The sequence below is a fragment of the Empidonax traillii genome, unplaced genomic scaffold (assembly GCF_003031625.1).
Source record: "Empidonax traillii isolate 1590-97213 ecotype Southwest subspecies unplaced genomic scaffold, ASM303162v1 scaffold1090:size354804, whole genome shotgun sequence".
Taxonomy (NCBI): Eukaryota; Metazoa; Chordata; class Aves; order Passeriformes; family Tyrannidae; genus Empidonax; species Empidonax traillii.
In genome coordinates, this window is record NW_020956283.1 from 172159 (window position 1) to 193769 (window position 21611).

The following is a 21611-nucleotide window of genomic DNA, read 5'->3' on the forward strand; positions in this document are numbered from 1 at the left end:
ATTAGCTTGTTTCCTCCTATTTCTAACTGTTATGTAACCATTTTACTCCAAATCTCTGCTTGTTCTGTTATGTATTGCAGGTTCTCCGAAACATTTCCGGTAAGTTTCAGCATGGCTCCATATGTAATTTCCCTTCACACAAAGCTGTTGTTGACATAACATTATGCAGAAAAACATATACCCCATCTCTCCAGGCCCTCCGCCCTAATCTCTCTTCTGATATTGGAGGTGTATTATGACTTTTATTTCTATTTGGCACTTTAGGGGAAGGATATGTTTATAATTTTGACAATGCATATGCTTATGTTTAAAGTGTATTTTCAGTTTCCAAGTAGGAAGGCAAATAACCATTATCAGTCACTACTTATTAAATAAAATTGTAGCTAGTAAATGGCCATCTTTAGCCATTTTTAAGTCTAGCTGTTCAGTTAGTATGGCATTCTCAACCAGAAGATATTTACTTTTAAGAAAAATTACAAAAAGAAAAGATGTATGAGAAGGGGAGAGTGGAGACAGAATGATTCATAGGAAGAGTCATGGCTCCTGTGGAGCTATTCTTTGTTTCACAACACAATCTGTGCTGTAATCCTGTCTGCTCAAAAAACAGTGTAAAAGGATCTGTTATTTCACCCTTCATTTACATGGTAAAAGTGTGTTTTGATCCCCAACTGCTGAAGCAAGAAAATACAGTAGCCCCTGCTCCTAATTTGACCTCTTCCTTTATGAAAAAGCATGTTACTGTAAACATTAGCTCTGGATAATGGTCCTCAGAAACACTACTCTTTGTCATTGCTGTGACAAACTTCAGGCTGCCTTGGCTTTGAGATTTGCCCTCACTTGATGGTCCATGGCTTTCTTAAAGCTTCCTCTTGCCCAACCAGTGTAGCTGACTAGCTGATCCAGCATGAACGGAACTGTGCTGCACTTGTGGCGTGTTTTCTTCGTTGACTTGGGTCTCCTCAAACCACTAGAACTTCTGGGGGAACATGGTTCTTTTAGGTGCATAAACTGCAGAGAATCACAAAGTGTTTGGGGTTGTAAGGGATCTCTGAAAGCTGGTCCAACACTCCTGCTCAAGCATGGACACCTAGAGCCAGTTCCCCAGGACCATGCCTGAATAACAGACTTATCTTCAAGGATGGAGACTCCACAATCCCACAGGGCAACCTGTGCAAGTGCTCGATCATCCTCACAGTAAAGTGTTTTCTTATGTTTAAAAGGAGCCTCCTGTGTTTCAGGTTGTGCCCATTGCCACTTGTCACTCATCACCACTGAAAAGAGCCTGGCTCTGGCCTCTGTGCATCTTCCCTTCAGGTATTTATATACACTGATAAAATCCCCCTGAGACTTCTCTTTTCCAGGCTGGACAGTCCCAGCTCTCTCAGCCTGTCCTCTTAAGATGTGCTCTAATCTCTTAATAATCTCCATGGTCCTTCATTGTAGTTTCTCCAACATGTCCATGTCTCTCTTGTACTGGGGAGCCCAGAAGTGGACAGAGCAGCACTCCTTTGCTGAGAGCAATGCCACAAGTGCTGAGGAGAATAATCACCTTCCTTGACCTGCTGGAAAGCAATAATTGCTTTCCAGATGGGCAAGCCCCAGTATGCACTGGCACCTGAGGGTTTTCCTCCCCAGGTGCAGAACTTTTCAATTCCCCTTGTTGAACTTCATGAGTTTTTTGGCAGTTCATTTCCCCAGCCTGTCAACGTCCCTCTGGATGGCAGTACAACCTGCTGGCACATTAGCCATTCTTCCTAGCTTTTTGTCATCTACAAACTTGCCAAAGGTGCACTCTGCCCTTTCATCCAGAAAGGCTTCCTTTTGTCACCTATGTGCTTAAAGAAGCTCTGTGCCATCCCTACCACATTCAGTTCTGGTAAATTTGACTGTCACTCTTTTCCACTGAATTCTGGGAAAACACATTGGATTTCTGCATCCCATGGGATAATTGTGAGGAAATGTTAGAGGAAATGTCAAGGCCCAGAGGATAGTACTGCCTGTCATCCTCTTTAACTGCAGAACTGTGTGAGCATCAGCTGAAGGGAAAGCGACTGTTAGTGCTGCAACCCAAACTCTGTGGCAGTATTGTCAGTCTCAGATCCAACTCAGACGAGAGCCTGTTGGGATACACGGGTGGAAATACTTAGAGTACAGAAGCTGGGTTTAGCTCTGCAACAAAGGCTGTGACACTAGGCACTGTTAGTCTAATTTTACACCCAGAGCATGGTCACCCCAACATCTTTACTGTATCCACGCTAGTTCACACCCAAATCCTTTCTCCAGTAAGCTACTTGTTTTCCTCTGGAGGAAAACCTTAGCACAGTTGATAGGCCAGTTTAAACCACTTGATTGTGGCTGATGCTGCTTGAGCCATCCTGTAAAACTTTCTTGCAAATCCTTGTACAACCGGGCATCCACATGCTATCACGCCACCTCCCATGTCATGCAACAAACATTGTCAGCATCACACTGGAGAATCCCTCTCCAGCAGGTTCTGACCTGCTTTACACTGAAAAGGCACTTAACACTGAAAGTCCACAAAAGTCTGTGAAGAGATGTCTGAGTCACAGGGTACCTGGCAGACACCTGGATTAGGCTACCACAGGCAGCATTATCCTAGGGCAGGGGAGTCACCAGCCAGCCCCACGTTTTGCAAGGGCCCCAAGTTCTCTCTGTAGTGCAATCCCCAGAAGGTGTGAATATAGTGTAAAATGTAGTCTCTGTCTCTGTGCATTTTATTTCATTCTATTTTTCTAAGCAACCGTAAATATAACCATAATAATAAGAAAGACAACAAAACCACCACCAAAGAACACGTTGTCCTGTAGGCACATAAGAGACAAACTCCTACTGTGGAGCACTGTGACTGAAAGCACCCGGTACTGGTAAAAAGACAAGAGCACACCCAGCTGAGTGCTGTGTGAGAACCCTGTGAATTCAGTAGAGGGAAGAGAGCTGATCTCCAAACACTGCTTGCTGCAAAGGCAGCTGCTCAGAGCTGCCACAGAACCTGCCAGAGCTCACTGACACTTCTACAGGCAGTTGGGTCAAGCCAGCATCAGGCTTCTGAGGGTGCAAGACATGGGTCCTTCATAATAGGGTGAATTTTGCTGTAGTCACGTCAACATCTTTTTCCTTCCCTACTCTAGGGCAATAGTTGTTCCTATTGCATGACCATAAATTGGAGACTGGAGTCAATGCCACTCAGTTTGTGTATATATTACGACATGTTTTTAAGATTAGGAGGGAGCACAGTGAAGAACAGCACCACTGAGCAAAGATCCTATCGAACAACAAACAAAGGCTTGGTAGCTCTGCGTTTATACAAAAGTGACAAAACTGTGTGGGCATCTTTTTCATAACCATGAGTTCCCTCAGAATCCCTCCCAAAAGGCCTGAGCAGCAAACAAAAAAATGGTCATTCCATTCAGAAAGCGTATTTACATATATGTGTCATGTGCAATTGCTTGCATTAGTAGATGCCATTGCCATGTGTTTATGTAATTGTATTTTATACTTTTTATTATATAATTAATAACATTTATTAAGAATTTAGTAACAAAAAAATGTAAAATATGTGTCAGAAAAAACCAAAAAAAGTCACAATGTGTTCCTTCCCCAGAATAGCATATGAAGACTGAATTGGAGGAGAAAGGGAGCACTGGGACCGTAGATTAAAAAAGAAAGTCATATAATGAGTCCTATCAATGAGACCCTGGTGACTTTCTCAGATGTTCCTCCTTACTTGTACTCTTAAAATGGAGGGAAATAAGGAGAAAACCCCAAATATTTAGAGCTTCTGGGAAATAAACTCTGGTATAAAGTCTGGTCTGGGAGACTGAGTATAGGTGTTTATGAAGAAGGAAGATAAAATGGATATTGGATCTGACATCCACTGGGGAGCAGAAAAGGAAGGAAACAACAGAGAAAACAGGTGGAAACAGACATGGTGATTGGCACCAGTTTTATATTTTGACAGTTTCCAATGTTATAATGTTCAGTTTTGTTCTCACTGGCAATAACTCAGCCATTTCCTTAAAACAAACAAACAAACAAACAAACAAACAAACAAAAGGAATATATTTTGAGGAAAAAACCCTTGTGTGACAGTCATTCTGACCAACTTTGTCAGAGGTGATAGCCAAGTGATGCAGATTCTCAAAGACACAGAGAGAAAAGCTTTCACTTTATATATGACAGACACATCATGGGTCGAGACATATGGACTGAAGAATGGGTCAGATAGATGAACCAGTGGTGAAAGAGGAGTTTCAGAAAACAGAAAATATATAACTATCAGAGAAACAGGTATGTAATACATGAAAAGAAAACATCATAGTATGGAATACAATATTGTCTTGTTGGGAAGGACTATTTTAGCCTCAGAAAATACAGAAAAATGGGACTATGAGGAATACAGTAGTGTTTATTGAAAATCTGAGCCATTAAAAGGTGAATGAGGTGGAGAGACAAATCTACATTTCTAGAGAGCCTCAGTACGTGGCAGAAACACAGAGATGCTTGGACAGCCCAGTAAAACTGACTGATGGACTATAATAGAGACTGCTGGGGAGTGAGGGGTACTTAGCAGAAAAAGGTGTCAGCATTCTGTCATGCAGCACACGTCGGGAGAACTGCAGTTGATCCCCAGAATACATTTTAAGGTAACAAAAAAAGCAGCGATTATGCAGGCATATTGAAGAATAGGGATAGCAGAAAGTTCTGAACTGTTTTGTTCTTTTTCTACCTGAGAACAGAGCAAAAATGTATTTGAGAATAAAACTTTTTTGTAACACTAATTAATGAGAATAAGTATTAAATTTGTCCTAGGTTTGTGACTTCACATCATAGAGTCCTCAAAGAACACACCAGAAAGAAAAAGCCTAAAAAAACCCCTTAAAATCTGAAACATTGGTTATCGCTGCTGACTTTCAAAAATATCTTCTATATTTCCAGTAGAATTGAGGGTCCAGAATCTCGAATGTTGGCTATCACATATTAAGCTTGAGCTAGGTAGGCCTCTGCTTGTCTGCAAAGAAAAGGAGATCCTATTTCCCAGTGAGAAACTAGAAATTAATTCATAAGTTCAACCTCCTATTTATTAGTTCCACTCACCAGTAATGGACAAAAAAAACCCCATTTGACTTGTAGAACTGGTTACTGTAGGAGAGCAACAAGCATGAATAGTGAAGGCACACAGCCAACACGCAGTGGGCTGAAATTGGCTGAAATATGTTCCCAGCAAGTCTTTCTTGAATACTTATAAATAACAACAAAATTCAAAATCCCCTAAACTGTTCCAATTGGTTTTTAAAATGATAATAGCCCATCATTTGGTGAACACACTGTTTGCCATCAACTATTTGTCCATCCCTCCTACTGATGGAAGAGAGCTCTGGCTGAGTGGTCAGATGTTTCTTTCTGCTAACTTTAACAACACTTGGGTCCGTAGTCCTTGACCAGAGGAACTAATTAAGTAGTAAAATCATCTCTTTGTGGGACAGGAAGAAAGAAAGGGTAGGACCACTGAAGAACTCGAGGCACTGATTAACTCACAAGTGTTTCCTCTATAATGCAAAACATTAATGCTTAATGGTCTCTGTGAGTAATAAACCAGAACTGTAAGTATAACAACAACATCACAAATTGTACATGAGTCCTAAAGGAACCTTTTCCTTTCTTCATTAATTGTTTAATCCATAAGAATAATTACTTTAACTTCTTATTTACTAATCTTTACATTTTGATTCTATACATTGGAACTGAACTTAGTGGGCAGATTCTTTGTAGCATGGGTAATGGTAAAAAAACCCTAAGAAAATAGCTCTCCTCAAGTACTGAAATGCAGAAAATTTGCCAGAATTAGCACAGATACAGACTACAATCAGCCTAATATTAAATGAGCACACACTGTATCTTTCCTCTGCCTGTTAAACTACTAATTGATGTGCTACTGATGAATAAAAGGGTTGGCATTTCAGCCATGAACTCACTTCACCGCTGCAGTTTACTGAGAGCCCCAAGCTGCTGAGCTCATTACAGATCCCTTTGCTGAACCGGCTTTACAGGCAATTTTGTGAAGGGGCAGCATCAGAGCTAGCCCACTGATTGGGACTCCATTGGCTCAGCGGGGCTCCAGGAGTTCAGGGGAGAGAGCACAGCACTGAGCTAAAAATATGTCTTTGCCTCTGTAGCGCCAGGAAGATTGCCTGGCTGTGCTAATTGGGAGGGACCTAGAGATCTGGGTGGTATTTTAGGCTAATCTCAAGGCAGGACCTCTGCAGCATGTATGTGGCTCTGAATATAATCTCCTTCAGCACTGTCATTTATACCATTGCTGGCATTTATAATCAGAACCATCCTTGATTGACTCGTGGCTGTCGCTGCACCCTAGACTCATCTTGCAGGAGTGAGGGAGGATGAGAGAAGGTGAAATGGCTGTGCACTGAACTGACTTATGAACCATGTTATAATTTTAGTGTTGTGTTGAAGCTATAAAATGGGAGAAACTGCCCTGACAGGACCAGGGCTTAGTGGGACTGCACTGATACATAGTCCTCCCTCAGAAACTGACTACAGAGTTGAACAGCAAAGAGTTTTCTTAAACCCCCTCTGATGGAATTTATTTTTGAATCCTGCCCTCTTTCTCCCTGTAGTCTTATTTTTAATTCTCTGAACAACATAGCCCTGATGTCAGCGATCCCTATCTTACCTCTATTTAGAGTCCAAACACCCCATGTTTGAAAACTCGGGTGGTCAGAGGAATCCTGCACTGACTTTGTAAGGCAGAAGGAAATAGAGGAGAGAGAAGAACAGGAAGAGTGTAAGAAAGGGACAGACTGAAAGCATGAACAAAACCAACAGAAGCAGGAGTAAAAAATCTGACAGGAAAGGCTATAAGAAAAATTTGACCATAAGAATACTGAGAAAGTGAGCATTTTTGCTCAAGTAACAGGTTTAACTGTTCATTTGTTTGGTTTGATGATTGTTGGTTGTTTAACAGATATTCAGTTTTACAGAGGTATTGCTTGCTTTATTGGTAAAACGTATTTTAGCAAAACAGAAAGTTAGAATATTTCTTTGCCCCAAATTTGAGTGGATTTTTTTTTATTAGAGAATCTTCATAAAATACCAGCATGATGGGGTAAAAAATGCCAAATGCTCATTGCATTAAATAACTGTGTCATAGACCAGTTTACTAAATGTCAATCACAGGTGAAAATAGCTAAAGTAAGTTCTAGAAGTCTCTTCACACATTACTGCAACATTTCCACAAGCAGTTGCACTGGAGATCTTATAGCATGCACGAATTACAGCAGTGTAATTTGTCAGAGAAAATACAATTGCAATATAGTTTAATGTGTTATTTTTGCCCCCAAGAAAAGTGCTTTACAGGCTTTACTGTACCATTGTTTTACACTTTGCATCAGTCCTCCAGCCATGACGCTGCAGTGATCTTAACTCTGGACACAAACACTAGGCAACTACCCCAGAGTGAATTGAAGAGTGGTGCCCTCACCCAAAGCTAGATGGAAAATTTCAGGATATTAAAGCACACTTGCAAATAAATAAAAAGAAGAGGTGTCTAGATTAAAAAATGGCACCTCTTTTCAGGCTCCTACCTCTGTATTTAGAAGCCCAAATGAAGAGACTGATGTCTATAAGTGTCCAAGGCTTAAACACCTTTTATATTCCCTTTTAGGCCCTGTCCCTAAAGCTCTAACACTGAAGTAACATCATGATATGTCACTTTTTTTTTTTTTCAACAACTGTTGCTAGTTATTTCTAAAGCCTTTATGACTAATACAATTCTAATAAGAACTTAACGCAAGCCACTGCTTCAGCTTTAAAATGGTCTTAATTCTGTGTAGCTGCCTGAGAACACCTTGCTACGAACCTAGAGGATGTCAGAAAGATATCAGAGGAGAACAGGTAGCATGGATAAAAGACTGGAAAGCATTATTGGCAGAGTATGAAGAAGAAAGAGAAGGTACTCGGTCTAGATGAATCATATTAAAGCCCAGGTTAAAGGGTGACTTGATCGTATAACTATCTGTATGGGGGCAAAAGGATGGTTGTAGAGGACTTTTCAGTCTAGCAGACAAAGGAATACATGTTACACTGCACTTGGAAGTTCAAGCCAGACAAATTTTGACTTAAAAAAAAAGCCAAAATGGTCAATGGTGACAGTAACTAACCACTGAAATTGTCTACTGAAGGCTGCGATGGATTTTTCATCCTTGAAAATTCTCCAAATAAAATATGTTTCTGAAGTATACTTCATTTTAACCATAAGATTTTGATTTGAAAGAAAAATGAATACAGGAAAGATCAGAGGTATTCATAGACCTAATTCCTATAATACTTGCTACATTATAAAAGGTAATGCAAAACAGCAGTGGGCCAATCATTCCATTTTACTGCTCAGCTAAATTCTATCCTGAGAGCCGCTGGCAACATTTTATCCAAGGTTTTGCACAAAACCATCACTGATGCAAAACAACAGAAGAGAATTAAAGGTACTTCCTGATTTCAGATCTATGGTAGTCAATAGAAAAGAGTACAGTTGACTTCAGTGGGAGTCGGTCCAGGGTCTTACTGAGGATTTGAGAAAACACTTTTTTTCTGGCCTCATGTGTGAGTGGACACGTGATTTAGAATATTTAGAAAGGCTTATAATCCTTCTAATTACTATGGGGTTTATTGTGCCAGGCAGATAAATTTTCTGTGATCTGCCAGGTATAAAGTTAAAACTTAACTTGGGTGTTTCAGCAGAAGAGATTCAGCCCTATCATCCGAGCTAAAAGCTGGTTTGGCTATAGAAAACTATTTCTGGATGAAGTGTACAAAATGAGTCCCAGAATTTACTTTGATATGTTAAAAATAATGCTAGGTATGGAAATCTTGTTGTCATATTTTACCAAATTAGGTACAGAACGTACTTCTGCTTCCATTTCTGCTTCTCTGATCACGAGGTGATCCACCAACTTAAAATTTTGAATTTTATATACTTTTGATTGAACTTTGTTCTGAACTCTGAGTTTTTAAGAGATTCATAGACTCAAATTTCTGGGCTTGAAGAAGCCTGGAACAGCCTACCCAGAGAGGTGGTGGATTCACCATCCCTGGAGGTTTTCAAGCAGAGATTGGATGTGGCCCTTAGTGCCATGATATAGTAATTGGAGTTGGATCAGGGGTTGGACTTGATGATCTTGGAGGTCTTTTCCAACCCAATCTATTCTATGATTCTATGATTCTATGATTCTATAAGGGGCCAATGTGTATGTCTCACACACTTAGATGGATAGCCATGGATCCAACCAAGGGTTGTTGGTAAGAACACACTGTGAGAAAAAATGGGATGTGGCTGGAGAAAGGAAACATATGGAGGGAGGGCAGCACTTTTCTTGGACAAATATTCTTGCTCTGGCTCCTGGAGATAAGCCCAATAAGAAAGTGTAGAAATGAGATCAAGAAGCAGGCATGGACTGTTGAGCAAAGATTGATCCAGTAGGGGAGGATCAAGACCATGAAAGACCCCCAAAGCCTTCCTACTCGTTTCCAGAAAAGTCTAGAAAAATGAACTGCACATGGTAACTAATTAGCATAGAAAGTGATAAACTTAGCTCCAGGGTGGGGAAAACTTGCCTGTAAAAAGGTACCCTTGGGAAGCCTGGACGGTGCCCCCAGGACCCTTGACACACCGTCAGCTGGATCAGTGTTGTAGCCAGGGCCTGTGACCTTCCTTTCTCTCTCCCTCTCTTTATTCTTTCTCTTCTCTTTCACCCTACCCTTTATTCCAAATCTACCACTGTGTGTTTATGCTATAAGATAAGGGACTAACATACCAATTTCCATGTCCTGTGTATAATTTACTGATAAAACATAGTAAGTTTTTGCAGATCCTCTGACTTTTGTCATTTCTTTTGGACCACAGGCATCTACGAATCTTGGATCCTGCCTTTCCTTTTGGGGTGGGATGCCCCAGGGCTCTGTAAACACAGATTTTCAATATGTGAAATTAAGGAAAGAGGGAGGAATACATTTAGAAGCAAGATCCTTCAAGTTCTTAGATTCTAATGGAACTGTAAACACTCCTTTTACAGACAAACCGAATTTTTTAGATTTCACAGTGTCAGCTTCTAGCACGGTGAGACAAGCTGCATTCATACAGAGTATGGTAAATTCTCTTTAAACTTAAAGTTTTGCTAGAGTGAGATCTGGACAATAAATTCCAAAGATACCTAGCATAAAGTAGTAGAAAATAGCATCTTGAATCTAGCACATACAAGGATTACTTCTTAAAACTAGTTCATTGTCTGCTTATGGGGTCCTTGTGAATTCTAGATGCAAGTGGCATCTTTTAATAATATTTTCTGGTACAATAAAAAATATAAATCTTAGTGTCTGTTTTGCCACTGGGTCCTGCATTTTTCAACCACCTGAAACTCCCACGGTGCACGAAATGCCCAAGAAAGATGGGAAGGAGCCATAAATACTAAGCAATTGTATAACAGCGAGGACGCTGCAGCTCATCTGCACTGGTAAAGGCAAGACCTGCACATAAAGTTCCCACTCATGTGAGTTATGGGTCATTTGCTCATTAGTGAAGTGACTAATCCAGCAGTGAAGAGGATGTCTAGTGCAAAAAAATTGCATTATACTACCGACTGCTGTGATGGATTCTTTATATGCTCTTTGTGTTATCGTTCAGAGGACCCCCTTTACCCAACCCTTGGTGTTGCAGCCATGTTATAAGGAATTTTATCAGAGCAAACAGGAGTCTTCATAAGGCAAGAAACAATAGAACAAGCAGGAAATAAATAATAACTAGATAACCAGGAAACAGCACTAACACAATAGATGTTCAGTCATTAGTTTAAACTGTCACATTTGTCCTGAAATGATCAGAACAATCACAGTGGAGCTGCAACGGTGAAGTTTACGATAAATCCACGCTTATGCATTTTGAAGGCCTCTTCAGGGGAGTTAGAGGAATAAAAAGGGAAATCAAGGGCGAAACTTGACAAGGAAAGTAGGCGAGCCTGAAAACGTTTCCCAGCATTTAAATTCCTTAAAATTTTTGAGGCGCTTACCACCGAAAAGAAGCATTGCTTCACTTACCCACCACTTATAATGACCTAACACTAACATGGTAATCTCAGTGGGATGTTTAATCATGATGGGGTTTTGTTCCTCCACATATTGTCTTTCCAGACATGGTTTAATGAGACAAGTCTCTTCCGCCCTTTCAGTCCACATAAGTGCCACAAGATAGTTTCAACACATGGAAATAGCATTCTGCCACTGTTTGATCACTGCTAAAATTTTATTATTTATAGATACTTTAACCAAACTACACTGATTTTGAATACTCAAATTAATAATATAATTGATTCTGGATATTAAAATAATTAATATTTATGCAAACACTGTAAAGTCTGAAAACTACAATCATTTAGGACTGGATTTTTTTTAAAATTCAACCTATTCAATGCATACAAGATGAAGAAAGGGATGCATAGTTTCAAATTTGCTTTGTTACCTACTGATGCTTACCAAAACATAAGGATTCTGTGTTATATTTATAGCATTCTGACTGCTTCTCCCACTTTGATTTCTCTTTTGTATCTCTTTTACTGGAGATGCTTAGAAACAATTTGTAGGTGAAATGACCTCTAACACCGAGCAGCAAAGTTTTGCCTGCTTTGCTTTGCACCTCTCAAAGTTAAAGCTAAGTTTAATTGAAGCTAATCTGAGTCATCACCAAAACTCCCCCTTTTTTTCCCCCCCTGTACCTGTTGCCATACAAAGCAGAGAGAGATTTGAGGCTTTAATCGTGGTTGTTTATGACCCTCTTTGGTAAGACTTGCTGAATTTCTAATTATGTGCTTAACCACTAGAACAATGTTCCATACGTTACTGCATAAAAAGTCCTCCTTGATCACCTTCTTCGAAGTCACATAGCAGCCTCAATCCGTGAAGGCATGGGATTGCTTTCCTGACATTTATTGAATAACCATTATTTAAATTATTTTTCTTCTTTCAATGAATTTGTCATACACTGTGCTTTACAACAGATTCTCTTTTTTGCTTGTTATTTACGTAAAAATTTCAATGCTCTGTTGCCAGAAATAAGGCAATGAACACATACATGTAAAAGTAAAGTATGATTCACACAAAAATTTAAAAATGAGTGGAAATATACTGGAAAATGCAAAGTTTTATTTTGCTATCACATTGTATTTATCTGTAAGAAACATTTAAAATTAAAAGTATTGCCATAAAAAGTAAACCTGAGCATCTCTGTTCAAGCATTTCTAATTCATTCCAAATTAATCTGCTTTCACGGGAAAAGAAAGATGTAGTAAAAATAACATTTCTCAGCCTAGTGAGGCGCAGTGATATAAAAGGCCTTGATCCATGGCCCACTAGAACTCATTTTACAGTGACATCACTCAGTCCCAGATCAGGGCTTGAGCAAAGTGTATTTTCTAAGTAGCTGACAATTTGCTCCCAGTAACTATTTCTTCTCACATTTGCACCGAAGCTGTCATTCACTTTGGAAAAACAAAATAAACAGATACCCCAAACAGGTTTTTTAATAGAGTTTTTATAGTTTGGAAATGGCAGAGAATTATACTCTGAAAAATTAAGAAGGAAAACCACGATACTATATAGGCAAATGAAATTAAAATACCTAAATGCTTGGTTTTCCATGGTGTAGACATTACACCGTAACCGTCAGTAATTTAAATTTCATCATTATCATGCATTTGTAGGATTTCTTCAAAAGTTAACATGATAGTTAATTTGAGATTGCTGACTTAGATCACAATACAGTAATTAGCCAAAATTAAAATTTAAGTCAAATTTGAAAGAAAACGAATCAGGTAATACAATGCATTGTGTAGTACTTTTTCCACAGACAACTCCACTGATAATCTTACAGTGCATGAATTATCTGGGAAGAAATACACTGTGATGGTACAATTCTGTTATAAAACTGTCTTTGAATTAAGGTGGCGATGCAATAGGTGCTAGCTTCCACTGAAAATACTATATGTATTTTTTTATATCTACTCTGGAGATGCATTTTTTTGTATTTTTATTGTGGAAGTAGAAACAGCAAAGGTTTTGAGAAGTGCGGAGTGTCTCTACTGCTCTAGAGGAGAGTGGTTTGTACTTGCTTAAAATACACATCTTGCAGTAAAATAATTATTTGAAAGACCAGAACAAATCCTGAATAAAAAGAGTTAACACAAACATTTTGAAGTAGTTATCTGAGCACAAGATGAAATTAAATGCAGAAGGAGGAAAGGAAGAAACTGTATTTCAGCAGAAGGAGGTTCTTGTCTCTTCCTGGCACCTCTGCTCTTCTGTAATTTTTATTTTTCATACTGGGAGTTTTGATCATTTTTCATAAGGGAGAGTTGCTCAGCTATCTGTTCCACATAGTTTTAAACAGAAACTGGAAGAATAAGAAAAACAAGGCAAAACAAAACCTAAACCCTGTATGCTCCATTTGCTGAATATATGGTTTCCTTCCCCCCGTTGTGCCTGTGCCAGATGGCACTACACTGGGTTGGATGATAATAAACATGAAAAATACAGTCAGTGCATGAGCAGAGATAACTGTGGCTGAATGTACCAGGACTGGGGCTGGTAGGGGGAAGGGGCAGAAGTTCCAGCTGTGAGAGAAAAGCAAAGTTCTGCTCCTCGAGGGAGCAGCTGATCTTGTTTCCAATTAGCTCCTATTGGCAGGGGGACATGGAGCCACTGGAAAAGAAGGTTTTCCCTGGTTATTCCAACCCCTGCCCATGGGGCAGATCAGGGATCATTTCCTTCCAAGTAGAGCCCAGTCCATTAACCTGGGGTGATGGGAACTGTTTTGGTGCTGTAAAGGGACAGAGAGCCTGAGCAAGACAACACACCTTTGGGTTTTCATCCCTGGTATGTGAGTCTGGCAGGCTGCTGAAAAGGGGTAAGGTCCACCAGGCACGATGGGCTTAGAATAGGGCTGATGGGGGGGAGGGACATGTCTGGATCAGAAATGGTGACAACTCTGTGCGCACCTGTCCCTCTCCCGTGGTCTGGTCACCTCATCATCAGCTGGGAACAGTGGTGTCCACAGAGAGGACCCCCACCTCTACATATCCCCAAGGCAACACCTCCCTGGTAGGTGTGATGAGCTGCTGCTCCTCTTTGAAGCTCCTCCTTCACAACCTCTTTCTGGAAGTGCTTCAGCAGAGACCTGGATGAAGATGCACCCACTTACAGTAAGAGGGCATTTGGCACCTGGCCATGCGCATTGCTGTTGTCCTCTGTGTAGGCACTGGCTGCCTACATTGCTTTTTTCTTTTCTGCATTCAATCCAGCAAGTGAGCGACCCATAGGGTACCTAAAGCATGTCCAGCACCTCCCAGTACACAGATTTTGGGGGATCCATTTATCTAGTAGGTAAATTTTTAAGGTGGTAAATGAACAAATACCTGGCAGAGATGGGTGCTTGCAATTAATCTCATCTCTTTAGAAACATTTTTATGAGTTGGGTAGCAGTCTGAGTTGCTGCTATTACTCACTTGACCATGAAGCTGATGTAGTTGAAAATAGGTCTTTTTTTAACCCAGTACTTGTCTTCGGAAAACTCTCTTTGGCAAGGGGAAAGATCTTTCAGCCAGAAGATGAAGCAGTACCTATGCATTGATTTATTTGCCTCATTCACTTCAAGCTCTTTTTGGTTTTCTTTGCTATTCTCATCTTTTCCTTCTTAGCCACCACTGCATTCTGAATGGGGCAACCTTAATTTTAGGAAGCCAATCAAATCACAGTGAATAATTATTTACTTTTAAATAATTCCATCCTTTGTAATTTATGTGATGTTATTATAGAATCTGCTATCCAATCTAAAGGGAAAGAGCCAGTTGAAGGGGTAGGAAAGAAACATGGAATTATTTTTTGTCCTGTAAATACTGTAATTAAGAGTTTCTTAGCTCAGCTCTCTTAGACCAATGAAACTTTCTTCTCTGCTCCTGCATGAATGCTAAACAGTCCACACTCAAGGGTGACCACTAATATGTGTGACCACTCCATTTATGAACCAGGCAATGTCTGAGGCTGGGGTGCTATCCATCTCTGTAGGCTCACTGTAAGGCTGTTGTTGAAGAAGAAGCTTTGGATTCACTAAGTCCTGTGAGATAGGAGATTAGGGAGAGGCAAAGGTAACCTCCAATATTTTTAGATACCAGTGGTACAGACCTTTGCTTCTTGAGCACAGGCTCTTGACATGAGGGTGGAAGAGAGGGGAGTTTCCTCTGCTCACCACATGGTGATCACAAGTGTCACCTACAGACAAAAGAAAATGAAAAGGAACAATAAGTGAAACACAGGCAATGATTTCGTCCCTTGAAAATGCACATTAATCATCTGACAGGCCTCAGCTTCACTGAACTGAAAGTTCAGTTCGTTTCTCATGGCAGGGCTAATTTTGGGACCAGTGCCGGGAGGAGAAGCTGGAGCAGAGCTGGCAGCAATAGTTAGGAGAGGCTACTGCATGACTGTATTAAGAAACCGAGTATTTACAAAAACTCCTAACGGATCCGTAAATACCCAGCTTAGCTGCTGGTTTAATCACTCGTAAAGACATTGCCTGACTCTTTTAAAGCCCTGCATATCTGAAGTTTTGGAAGGAACTGTGACTAAATACTTCACTGCCTGCTCACAGCGATCGTTCCTCGGAGTTAGTTTATTAGAGTGCCTGAAAGAGACCTGACAGAAAATAAGTTAAATGCAACTTAAATCATCATCTGACACGACAATAAGAAAGGCGAGGCGTCCACCAAAAGGTTGCAAAAGGCGTCAGCTGCACTGAAGTTATTAGGAGTGGACGGAGAGGGACTGTGGGATGTGAGCGGGCAATGTGGCTGGGATCCCAGTCCCCAGTTGTTGGGGGGGGGGGGGCTTTTTCCCCCCCTTTTTTCCCCTTTTCTTACACTTTTTTTTACCCACTTTTTTTTTCTGGTGACTTCGAAAGATGTCACGGCAAAGTGAAATCTTTGTGGAGGGCTGATCATGCATTCAGACTGTAGAGTTTTCAAAATGTGATGTTTTGCAATGATGACATTAGAGTAGCAACCAAGGGTCCGAGACAGCAACGCCTGCTGCAGCTGGGCTTCGCTTTGAAATGCCCAAGACAATGGGGGCCACTGTTCTTCATCGCTTCGCCTTTCCATTCCATTTGCATAGTCTGTTCTGCCTGATTGACCAGCTTGGGCTGTCCAAGGGACCAGTATTGTTCACAGATCACTTCAAGATGGCACAGATGACAAGATTCAGGTGAGAGATGAAGTGGGATGATTCTCGAATGCCATAAGGAAAAGCTACCCTGGGAACTTTTAGCTCGAGAGAAATAATTCGAGAATCTAAGCCGTTAACAGATTATTTTAAAAAACAAACAAACAAACAAACAAAAAACCCCAAAACCCAAACAACAAAACAAACAAACAAAAACAAAAAAGCAAAAACAAAACCAAAAACCTGATCATACTTGGAACTACGCCGTCACGACACACAAATAAGTAACAGGAGGTTTGTGTGTTTCGTTGAGGTATTTTGTTTTGTTTGTGTTTGGTTGCGTTGGGGGTACTTTTTTTTCTGGTTTGGGTTCGTTTTTTTTTCTTTTTCCATCCCAAACCTCACCTTTCCTAGACTAGTCGTACCTTTCCCCAGGCAGGGAGTCGTGCCATTGGAAAACTTTGTCAATAACAGTTTGCTTAAAAAAATAATTGACAATTAATAAAGCTCATCATAGAGACGAGTTTTGAAATTCCCGAGTGCCTGCTCCGTAACCAAATGCCCGGATTAATAAATTAATGCTCATAAAGCTCTTTCGACGTGGAAAACCCTCCTAGAAAGGTGAAGCGCGCAGAGCGCTGTCAGCCACCCCCGGGACGGCAGTGCCCCCAGCCCGGGCTTCGTGGAGGGGAGCGAGGGGAGGCTGGAGGACTCCTCGCTTTTCCCGAAGAAGCTGTAAACTCTCTGCTGGCCCAGATTCACGACTGAAACGTCATGGTTTGGGCTGCTTTCCCCTCACCCCCCCCGCCCAGGTACTCGAGTAAACACACACACATGGCAGCGCCCCTAAAATGAGTTTCATTTGACACCGATGTTTTGACTTCATCTCAAAAAGACAAAATCTTTGTCATACAAGTATGTTTTCCCTGGAGGGGTTTCCAGAACAATTTGCTATAATTTCCTTACACCTAACGGAACTGATGGGATCTGAGCAGTAAAACATATTCCCACAGTAGTTTCTCTCGCGCGCGCTCTCTGTTACCCTCCTGGGGTTCAGATCACTCTTTAGTATAAATATTGCCAATAATTGTGCTAATATGGTGATTCTCGGAAAGAAGCAGAACTCCCTTCTCCTCATGTATCAGACCTAAAGCCATGCGACTCCTGCTTAATCTCTCGGTGTTTTCTCTCCTAGCTGCTCGTCTTTCCCCTGCAGCGACTAATACACTTAATTACATGATTTACAAGAATTGCCAACAAGGTCCCAGGGGCCGCTAAAGACGGACCCCCCGCCCGGCGAGCGGGGCGTAAGGTGTGTGCCTGTATGCCACATGGGCATCTCAAATGGAAGGTGTCTTCAGCAGGACTCGGTTCATCAAAACTATCCAAAATTTCAGGCCCTTCTCCGCCGTTTCACACATACCCACACACCCCTCTCATGTTGCGTTCCGGTCCCAGGTTGGTTTGAGGAGTGTCGTTGTTCCCCCACTTTGCCCTCCCTCCCCCCACCCCCTCCTCGAGAAAGGGGTTAAAAGCTGCAGAGGAAACTTAAGTGGCTCTGGAGTTTGTTTAATTTCCCTCCAGTGTTTACTGATAATTCGAGAGACGCTTATCTCGGGGAATATAACGATTAATACAACCGCAGGTTTCCAGATAAGTGATTGTGATGGAGATTGTTGGCGAGAAAATAGACAATTATCCGCTGTTAGCTTTACATAAAGATCGCATTAACTTGAATTAGTTATCAGACAAAAGAACATCAGAAAGCTGCACCTTTCTGCCAAGGCAACTGCTTGCAGGCGGTGTGCTCCGCACAAGCAAACGCACCGCTGCCTCCCCAGCATCTCGCAAGCATGAAAGGGGCGGTGGGCCCGGGGGGTCGCGGGGGGGGCGACGGCACCGACACGCCGCGCTCCTGCGGAGGCACGGCCGCTGCGAGGAGCGGGAAGGGCGAGCCCCGGGACCGGGGGATCGCTTTAATATCAGCTGCCCGGCCGGGCCGCTTTCATTTCCATAGGGCGAAATTAACATGGACGTGGGGCAGGCGCTGGGGCGGGGGCAGCACGCCCGGGGAAGAAGCGGCGTGGCTGATCGCCAAGGAAACCTCGCTGAAAGGGAAGGGTAGAGCATGTGGCTATTAAAATCCCGACACAATAATAACATTAAGGGGAAAAAAAATAAAACCATAATGATAACTTGGAGGCAGCTCTCCATTTGCATATGAAACCAGCGGCCAGAAGCGCGGCAGTTCCCTTGCCGCATTATGTGCTCGGCGGTCCGAGGTCGTCCTCCCCCAGCAAGACTGAAAAGCCTTTTGATTATTTCTCCTCTCCCTAGGAAAGGCTGATTCCTCCGTAATTGATACGGGGAAGGGCCGTAATTAATTTTGCAGCGAAGTAAAGTGCAGCTTCTTCTCCCGGCTGGAGGGGAAGGGCTGAGAAAGAGGAAAGGGTGCGAGGGAGCGGAGGCGAGTGGAACTCCTTCCGAGAACCCCTAATTAAAAGAAATCACGCCTCACCCTCCCCGGCACCGAGACCCCCTCGACTCCTCGCCACCCCCTCGCTCTCCAGGGAGACAGGAAGGGCAGGGACCGTGGGCTGTTTTCACCGAGTCAGAAAGCATTCACCAGGCGCTTATGGTGCGGGAGGTTTCTGTGGGAATCGAGTGGTTCGAGTAATTGGAAGGGGAGGCGGGTGCACTCTCGGCTGGTTTCTCTCTGGAATTAAAGGCAGTCTTCAAAATAGGGTGTTTGTTACAGAACTTCAGCTGGGAGGAAACCTGCCATTTCGGATCAGTGCATTTTCTGTGCTGGGTTTCCAGACGGACCCTTAAGCATCATGTTTATCTGCGTAAGGGAAGAGGAAAACGGGACAGGGGTGGGAGGCTTTTCGTGTGTGATGGGGCAATAGTGGTAAAAAACGGTGAGGTACTTCAGGCGGCAGGCTGAAGCCTAACAGATGCTGGAATACAAATCAGCTCGGGGGAACAGGGGCACCTCAGGTCCATGCCTGAGGCAGCCGCGAAGGGAGCGGAGAGGGGATGCCAGGTGAAGTGGCGCTGCTCCCACCCGGGACGGAAAGCCCTGGGAGCCGTCCCCAGCCTTGGGACGTGCCGCTGCCTCCTCTGGGTCCCCGCTGAATGGAGAGGATAATGATCCCTGGTTCCCAAGGCAGGCTTGCTGCTGCCTGGTGAGCCTTGGATTTGTGTGGTCCAAGCCTTTCCCAGCTTGTCCCATTCTGTCACCGGGATAAGGGGCTCCCTCGGCTCGTTTGCACCTGCGTCGCTTTTGGCTCCTTCAGGAATGCGCTGAAGCTTGTAATCAGCTTTGTGAAGCCATTGAGTGCACGGCTGAGTGAAACTTCCAAAGCTCGCAGAAAACTGGCCCGCTGAATAGGAGTCAGCATGGGGCTTCTCTCCAAGCCCCTGGCCTGCCAAATTCCAGCAGAGCCCCTCACAATCAGTCCACACAAGCTTTACTGCTCTCCCCGCATTGAGAGAAGCGAGAAAAGAAAAGCTAAAATACCAGTCACCGAGGTTAGCGGTTTGTTCCCAGATTAATGGCAAACGCTTCTCTGCCCAATCCCAATTCACTCGGGGGATGTGTGTGTATACATATATATATATATATATATGCGTGTATGCATATAAATATACGTGCATATGAACATGTATAAGAGCCTATGGGTATAACAAGAAAATGAAGAAGGAAATAAGGGAGAGTTATTAAAATTTTATTTTGTGTGACCACAAAGGTTCTTGAGGCACCAATAGGTAGCAGGCTGTCTTGCTGTCCCACGGGGTTATGCTATTCTCATCTCAATCTTTTCTGCAACAGTATGGTTTTAAGGCTCTCGATGAATGTGACTCCCAACTGCAGTCCGGTTTTCCATCTGGAAGTGATTGCATAGCAAACAAAACTCCGGGGGAGAGCAAGAGAAAAGTAATGGGCAGGTTTAAAAAAAAATAAAATATAAAAACTTCAACTCTAACATCATTAAACCCACTTTAGGATAACTCAGAGGGCCAAGACTCTGTGGTACTCGCAGAACGGGTTTCCCATGCCCAAGGTCGCGGCCGCCCCGCGGTTCCCAGCTTGGGGGAAGAGGGGATTCTCCACTGCATCCCGAATTGCTTCCACATCGGGGAAAAGCGCACGGGAAAGGTCCCACTCGAATGAATCCCCTTATTTTGTTCATCCTTAACACTTGTGACATGTATCCCTTCACTGTATCCGATTGCACGGGCAGGAGTGACGCTAAGCAACTCGGGAATACATAGCACAACTTCATATTTTTCATCCCAGTTCTGTCTGCGGTTGAAGATTCACATTTTTTAGGGTAAACAATTACTGGAGTTATACAAACACCTGGCTTTCTAAAGTAAGTCCTTTCATTGTAGTAAACACGGTAAAATGTCTTTAACTCTGCTAAATTGTAAGATACGTGCACTGTGACATCAAACCTCTGACTACAGATCAACTGAGCAAGGTTTTAACTTCTGGTCTTGGGACTTCTCATTCCATTTATGTCCTTCTTCTTCTACACATATCTAAAATAATGAAAACAACATTATGACAACATGAATACTCCTTGCAAGTCCTCCTCTTCGACTAGGATAAGGGAGGAAATGGACACTTCCAGCATTTCCAAAGACGATGTTTCCTGAAGGGTTTAGCCATGCCTCTTAATTACATCATGGAAATCATGTTTTCTTGATGTCCACATTGAAATAACCGCGGCAGAAGGGACAAAACTAACTCCACAGAGCTGATAGACGTTTCTTGCGGGTTCAGCACGATTTTGTCTCACTTTGCCGTCATGCTTTTGGTGTCTTCTCAATTACCGCATTTTCAGGAATGTCCCAGAAACCGATGACGGCAGTAGGAGTTTTCGCCATTGCTTTCTGGCGAGTTTGTAGAGGCTTATTGAAGAGAGTCGTTTGCACAGCAGGTGCACAGTTTAGCAGCATCAATGCACCGTATTCTGATCCCCAAGTCCCTCCAAAGGATAAGGTAACACCCGATATAAAGAGTTAGAGAGTAAAAGAGCAGAGGAACATGTCTTGATGTTGAAGTCCTGACCCTTCTGCTGCACAAAAACCTCTGCATATGGCCAAAACCGGTTTAAAGCCACATGTCTTTCTGTCTGTAAAGTTTCTTTTCTTCTTGGAAGTTTGACGCGCTATTTTCGACTGTGTTGCTCCTTCCAACCATTCTCAGTGACAAGTCATGAGGATATGCAGTAATTCAGAAATTAGTGAAATTTTATTCTTGGTGGGGGCGTTGGATTAAGAGGCTGGGAGAGTGTGAAACAAGTCAA

General features: G+C 42.4%; 1 long non-coding RNA gene across 1 annotated transcript in view; it reads right to left on the reverse strand.

Moving 5' to 3' along the window:
* Positions 1-21611, reverse strand: part of LOC114068568 — a 53120-nt gene that overhangs the window by 8824 nt on the left and 22685 nt on the right. Inside the window, exon 2 of the long non-coding RNA XR_003573619.1 lies at positions 15259-15345. This is a non-coding gene — a long non-coding RNA (uncharacterized LOC114068568). The remainder of the gene's footprint in view (positions 1-15258; positions 15346-21611) is intronic.